Below are 8,012 nucleotides of genomic sequence, written 5' to 3'. Positions count from 1 at the left end.
GTTGTGATTACTTTTGTATTTTAAAATTGAATAAAGATATATTAACATTCCAAATGTGTCTCCATATAATCATACTACTTTAGTATCCACTCATTTTGTGTAGTAGTTTTGTGAGACATTTAGCCTTCTCTGTCGGAGAACTCTGGGGCAGCAATAAACTACAATTCCCAGGATCCCCTAGCACTGGGCCAGGGCAGTTAAAGCGGCCTCAAACTGGATTATTTCTACAGTGTATGTAATAGTCTGTATTCATCAAAAAGTAAGACCATAACAGAAGTTTTATTACATGAACATCCTGAGCTAACAATTATTCTTCAGTGACCGAACGCATACAAAAAATGTTGGTAGACTTAGAGGGAGTCTGTATTGTGCCCCAATCAAACCATGAATATTATTTCTCCAGTGAAGTCATCTTACGCAGCAAATTTCAATCTTTCAACGCTTTGGCATAAAATTTCTCAAACTCATGACACAATTTTGTTCAGGGATCGTGAAACCATTTCTGCAACATAACAGGGCATTTTCCTTGAAAACGGGACAAAAACTGACATTTATATTAAAATGACAGAACGGTCTAGAAATATGAAAAGGCAGTACTGTCCCGTTTAAAATAGTACATACAGTCAGCATATGCAATATCCCTTTGCTTACTGATTTTCCAGGCCAACACAGCTTTGTCTTTGGTTTCACAACAACCCTATGAGGTAGACCAGGTAGAGGAAGTGACTGGAAGGAAGTCCTCACTGAACACATGTCGTTTCCAACTGATGGCAACCCTCATGCAAACCTTTAACGGGGTTTTCTGGGGCTGAGGGAATGTGACTCACCCAAGATCACCCAGTGGGTTCCCATGGCTGAGCGGGGATTTCGAACCCTGATCTCCAGAGTTGTAGTCCAACGCTCAAACCACTACATCACGCTGGCTTTTACAACATCTAGTAGTAACACACTGAACAAAGGGGTGGATTTTGCCTCAAGGGGATCCATTCTTTGCTGCAGCTATTTACAGTCTTGCCTCTAGTTACTTCCTGTCCTAAGGAAGCAAGATCAGAGAGCGAGTACATTTATTTATTGGTAATATGCTGTTGGAATGGTACAGTGGTTTGAGTGCTGGACTACAACTCTGGAGACAACTTAATTCCCTGTTTACTCAATAGTTTCCTGGCAGGAGGAGGAACTTTATGTGGACTGTCTTCTTGCAGATAGCAGTGAATATGTAGCTACCAAAGTTGCTAAATTCTTTGCAGCTGCTATTTGTTGTAAAAACTTTTTAATACAGATGCAGTAAATTACTATATCATAAATGCCCTTTTTTAGCTACTACAGCCATAATTTTATTTATTTATTTATTTAAAATGATTTTGTCTATAGAAATCGATTGACCATGTAGATCCATATGAATAAATTATTCGCCAACTCTAGAAGGGCAACTATCATATAATCTCCTCACAATTACTTTGATAGTAGATAATCCCTTATTTTTGTATTCCTAAATCCTTCCAGAAACACGTTTCAAAGTTTTATCCTTAACATTTGCATGTACTCATGCATTTATATGATATGCTTGAATATAGTGTTTATATGATATGCTGGAATAGAAATGTTTCTAAGTGGATGTAAGGTAATTTTTCTAAACATTTTATTACTTTATGCTGGCTGTATGCCATCATAAATTCATTCATTCAATTCCCAGCTTGGCCACAAAATCCACTGGGTGACCTTGGGCAAGTTACATGCTCTCAGCCTCAGGAAAAGGCAATGGCAAACCTCTTCTGAACCAGTCTTGCCAAGAAAACCCCATGATAGGTTTGCCTTAGGCTCGGCATAAACCAGAAACAACTGGGGGAACACAGCAACAACAAACCACAATATGCTGTTAAATCGATTTAGATTTTTGGTGAACTCTGTGAACAATGGATCACTAATACACAAATCCTCCTACCCTGAGGCCTTGCCATTCAACAACAGAACAATACACAGATTAACATGGAAATCACTCCTCCCAACCCAGGTGTAACGAATCATCTTTCTGTTGTGCCACCCAATTATGTGAAGGCCCCGTCCAGTCAACCTTCCCCCTAACGCTGCCACCAAATTATGTGATGCACACACAAACCACAATCCTTTTCTATGATGGCAGGCACCTGGGAGTTTTTATCCCACTGCTGCCACCCATGTTTTGTATTGTGAGTAGCGTAGTATTAACTCAAGTCCAGGCGTGTCCTTCTTGAATCAAACAAATAAAACTTTATTTACAAGAAGGTTTAACAGTGTTGGGCTTAATATGATATCTTATGTACTGTAATTGTTATTTTCTACTTTGTTACAGTTACTGTTGGTTTTATAAATCTTTATTTAGATCACCGGTTTCTTATAACTAAGAGACACTCAATCCTTCTATTAAGTTCCTCTCTTAAACTTAGACCACCAAAGCTAACACTATCTCGCAGGATATCTCACTCCAGCCACTCCCTTTGCTAGAGTCCTGGAAGTATAATGGTAGGGAGCCCTTTCCCACTCAGACTCTACCCCTCACCGTCCTTCTCTATCCCTGGAACCCTCCTCACTCTCAGGATCCCAAGCTCTAACTGACTCTTCCAAGCCCTAACTGACTCCTCCAAACCCTAACTGACTCTTCCAAGCCCTAACTGACTCCTCCAAGCCCTAACGGAGTTCCTCTCCCTACAGTGACTGCAAAAGCTCAGCCTTCAGGAACCTGATGCTGCTAATATGCCAACATATTTGGTAGACACCAACTTGTGAAAGACTGCACAACTTCCTGTATCCATCTATCTTTAGCACTGGCACAGAGAAAGTAATGGCTGTAGGAAAAAGGGAGAAGGGGGCGAATAGCTTTGATCCTGCCCACCACCATGATTGGAGAGTTGTATCTGTGGAGAAAATGGTTGCCCACCTCTTGGCATAGAGACTTGGAACTGGGTTCAGTTCAAATCAAGCAACTCTTTTAACTACCCATATACTTGCAACTTTGGTCTGTTGAGTGGCTTCAATGTAACAGCGGTTTTCATTTGCCTTCCTTAGTGTTATGATTCCCTTACCACTGATTAGTGGATCTGGAGCTCAAGCAACTTCCAGCTCTAAATATTTTACTTGTTTGCCATAATGGTTCCTGAAGAAATTGAAAAGTTTTGCCTGAATGACACCTTTTAAAGTTATCAAATTAATATATGCCTACATGAATTAGGCCACCAGGTCACTTAGCTCAGATCGGAGAAAACACCTTGCCACCAAAGACAGGAGCTCCAAGAGGAAACCTTGAGAAATTGTATTTAATTTTCTGATACGTGTCACTTCTCCAAAGCACTGTACTTCCGCCAAGATGCTCTCTATCTCCTTCAGTGCCAAAATCATACATGTGTGGTGTACAAAAAACTTTCCTCAGTTACCTATTTAGAAGAAGGTAGGGAAAGTAAACAATCTGGAAATAAGACAGTTGTAGGGGGGACCACCACTGAGAAAACATTTGAGCATTGGTCTTCTGGAATGTCTTCCTGAAGCTGCTTTTTCTTAAAGTTCAGTGCAGATTGTGTTAATGTTCATATGTAACTTGCAGCATTAATTGGGAGGACATTTTTGCTCGCAAACAGATATGCTTGGTGATTCGAAGATCACACAACTTTTCAAGGAGAGTATGACCGAAAGATACAGAAGGCCCACACTCCTTTGCCTTTGATTACCAAAGAGAAAAATGTGTTGAAACGCCAAGATTAATGGTTACAGAGAAAGGCAGAAATCTTGGAACTACAAAGGCCTTCTTAGCTTTTTTAAAGTTCAGCCTTAAGACTAGAACCTTGCCTGTTCTTAAAATAAAATTGAGATAATATGATGCTGTATTAAGGCTGGGACAATCAGTACCAATTCCGTGGGCCTTCTATACCTGCAAAACCATCGCACATAATGTTCATTAGAGGGAACTGTGGAAATGAATGCAAAGAAACAAACAGCTGTGCTCGATGGACTGCCTTTTAGACCTTTGCTGGTGAAGCAACAAGGGAAGGCCCACAGATTAATGGAAGTGGAAGAAAAGAGCAGTCATGGTGGACCAGTGAAAGGGGGAAGGGGGATCTGTTCTTACCATTATTTCTGAGGAAGGGTAGGGAGGGGAGGGCTAGTACAGAGTTCTATTTTTGTCTACTAAAGAATTTATATATGAATGTTAGCGAGATGTCTTGATAATATATATCTATAAGGGGGTTGGGGTGGGAGTAAGGGAGAAAGCAACAGCAGTAAGCTTGGTTATTTTTATATCTGTATTTTTCTCCTTCATGTCAAATGGCAACACAATTCCTGTCTATTCAAAATTAACACACAAGGAAAAAGAAAAACATCCCCAAAGTGTCAGTTATTTAACTTTTTGCGTCTCTCTTTGCATTGCTGCCTGGGATCCATTTATCTGCCTCTTTTCATTCCTAGATGTTCAAGGTCAGAAAGAAAAACGTGTAATCCCAGAGTGGGAACAGTGCAGCCCTCAGATGTTGTCAAATGGCACCTCCCAGCATTCTTCGCAAGCAATGCTGCTGGCTTTGCACTGCCATCCATCTGGAGAAGGACACAAGATCCCCCCACTCCTCCAATGGAATCACTTTAAATGCACTCCAAGCCCTCTCCATGGCTTTGAGGGTTTCACTTTTGAAGTATCATGGACAGACTGGGCTGAAGTAACTGAGTAAACTGAATTCACTAGTTGGCAGGCACCCTGTTAATGACCTGCATGAATTTTCCCTTACACCTGCTGGTTGTTCTCTGGTTGCTGAGGTTTGGTATTCCCTTCTTCCTTCTGCAAAGCCCAGATTTACCATACATGCTCTGAAGCCCCTCACCCTTGCATGGCCAAGCAGGAGTGAAAGGGCACCTGGCTATGTTGTTGTGTGCCTTCAAGTATTTCTGACTTACAATGACCCTAAGGCACTTATGAGGGATACTCTTGGCAAAATTTATCCAGAGTGTTTGCCATTTTTCTCCAAAGAGGCTGAGAGGGTGGGTGTGATTGCCAAGGTCACCCCAGTAAGGTATCCATGGCCAAGCAGGGATTTGAACCCTGGTCTCCCAGTGTCCTGGTCCAACCCTCAACCACTGCACCACCACTTGCCTTGCTCTGGTGTGCTCCCAGAGCCATATGCAAAATGATTACAGCAGCCCTGAGACCTCCAGGGATCCCAGTAGATCTCAGAGCTGACAAGTTATTTTGTGTCTGGTTGTGGGGACACAGTGTAAGCAAGGATCTAATTAGGAGAATTTTTAATGTGCTCAAATTGCTGAGGAGGGGAGGGCTTAAACTCTTACGAAACCTTCCCAAATTGTATACAAAGGGACCGATTATCCTTAAGAATAGTGCAGAAACAGCTTCTTCAATTAAAGTCTAATTTTTATTAAAAGGGAAAAATCACACAGCAAAAAACATACATTCATACAGCCTGGGAAATCAGAGTGGAAAAGGGAATAGTTAAGTCAGTACAGGGCTATACTTACTTCTCCAGGAATCCAATGCAGTGAGATGTGGATGGGACTCAGTCATGGGAGTGAATGACTGGGCCAGGAGCCAGATCAGAGTTCAGGAGGAGAGTTTCCCCCTGAAATCCAGACTGGCACAGGTGCTTAATGGTAAATGATGTAGGGCTCTTAATGGTGATGACAAAAGATGTTTGGTTGCTTGAGCATTGTAACAAAGGCTTTGCATTGTCGTGTTGAGGCAAAGTGGTCTGACAACAATGGGGGGAGATGTAGAAAAGTTAATCACTGGCTCATCAAGTGTGAGACCTAAACAAAGATTTGACTCTTGGAGGTGATGGTTTTCCCATTTAGCAACTCCCAAAGCTTCCTGTGGAGAAATTTCCAGTGTTGTTTTTCAGGAGTCTTGTGAGTAGGACTCATCTGCCTACCTGACCTACTGCTTTGAGGATTATGACTGCTAGCTTGGCAGGTCAATTTGGGGTCATGAAAGAACTCCCCACACAGTCCAAAATTTATTAAAATCCATAGTTGATAACAGCCAGATGCCTCTCCAATCCTGCCTGCTTCCCAAGAGGCACATGGCTGGGGGGCTGAGGCTGTAAGGTAGTGGTAAATGGCTCAGCCTAGCAGAGGTACACAAGTGGACCTAGACTATTATGCGGAGTTTTGCTACACCAAAAGGATGCTTGGCTTTGTGTATGTGGCACTCCTGAAAATGCCTGTGATCACTTTGTTATGTTGACAACTACATTTTTGCAAGGGAGGAGGGCCATGTGGAGCATGGTGGTCCTTCTTCACATGATCAAGACATCCATTTCTACTTTCAGAAAAATACATTTACAGCTTCAGTCTCTTATCTGGAATTCCCATTGTTAAGGAAAATGCAACATGGAATATACAGTGATAGAAATAAAACATGTATGTGAGAGTCACTATGACTAAGCAAAAGCATTAAGAAGCCACACAGGTGTAAAAGTAATGTAATTAGCAAGTCCTAAATGCCAAGGACAGAAATGTAGAGTGGTATTGGAAACACCTGAGATCATTAAGTGGACAAGGTGAAATGATGAATCATGTATGGGTTGAACTATGAGAACCAACAAAATGGATGTACACGCCCACTGGGTGGAAACTGACAGAGTGGGTGGTGTTTTACTATGGCTATATAATTGCTATGATTCCCAATGTATTGTGTGGAGTAGAGTGGGTAGTTGTTGGATAGTTGTGGAGTATTGTATATAGTAGAATTAAGTAGATCTTTTAATAAGACTACTGAGTTGTCTGGTGTCTTGTGAAGATACAAGAGCCAGCGAATCCTGAGAGAGTGTGAGAGATCTGTGGAAAGAAGAGTGAGAAGGCTTGGAGAGTTTGTCGGGTCTTCAGCCTATTCTCTGAACTCTGCTGCTTTAGAGCAAAGCTTTAACCACTGGCCAAAACTGGTCAGCGCCGGTGAATAACAAGGTGGTGAGTTAGAGCCCGAGGTGAAGAGCTACAACTCCCATCATCCCTGACCATAGCCTCCCAAATTCCATGTGGGTGGCGATGAGGTGTGACACCTTTGCTTTGTAATGGCTCAATGTACACAAACTTTGTTTCATGCACAAAATTATTTTGAAATATTTCAAAATTACCTATATATTGTGTAAATGATTTGAGTGGGGGACCTCATCTCCGAATAGCTCATTATGAACATATAAGCAATGTATGTATTCACAAATTAAAATAAAATAAAATAAAACCAAGATCCAAAACTCTTCTGGTTCCAAGCATTTCAGGTAAGGGAGACTCAACTCAACCTGTATTTTAAAAACACTGATATGTTCATTCACAGTTTTCAGGAGCTCCACATACACAAAGCCCAGCATCCTGTTTGTTTCTCATAGTTGTACAGCAGTGGTGTTCTATACAGGATTGCAATGTCAGCACAATGTCACTCTTCTGGCGGACATTTATTGCTTTGTGTGACAATAGAATCTTGGCCATGAGCTGTTCACACCAGCAAATTTGGTTTGCTTTCTCTTATCACTGTTGCCCAACTCTGCAAAAAGTACAACTGTCAGCAAAAATGCACCAACGGGATCTCAGCCAAGTTCATCATCCACTTGTTGTGACCAGTCCTCTCATGTTCTTCCCACTGTTACTCAAGTCTTCTTTCTTACTGTAAAACACCCAGGATTTCTGAGAAAACAGAAAAGTGATGCCGTATTCCACAAGTCTAGATGCCTTTACTTTTACCATCAACAAGATGTGGTTTTGATCCAAGTTTGTGATTTTCTGGGAACGCCACCACACATTCAACATAAACCTTTGCTACACACCCCAGGGGGGGGGATCTTTTAATCTTTAAATCTTTTAAACAACAATAAAAATACATTTTTCTGGCCATAACTGTTATAGACAATATCCCACCAATGGAAATACCACTTAAACAAAATAATATGTGGTGCTAAATTCTATTACACGATTGCTGTTATTCTGTGTCTCCAAATCATTTCCCACTTATGATGACCTAAGTGGACCTACCACAGGATTTTTTGGAG

The sequence above is a fragment of the Sceloporus undulatus genome, chromosome 2 (genome assembly GCF_019175285.1).
Source record: "Sceloporus undulatus isolate JIND9_A2432 ecotype Alabama chromosome 2, SceUnd_v1.1, whole genome shotgun sequence".
Lineage (NCBI taxonomy): Eukaryota > Metazoa > Chordata > Lepidosauria > Squamata > Phrynosomatidae > Sceloporus > Sceloporus undulatus.
The sequence above is the reverse complement of the archived record's forward strand: the minus strand, read 5'-3'. Positions refer to the sequence as shown.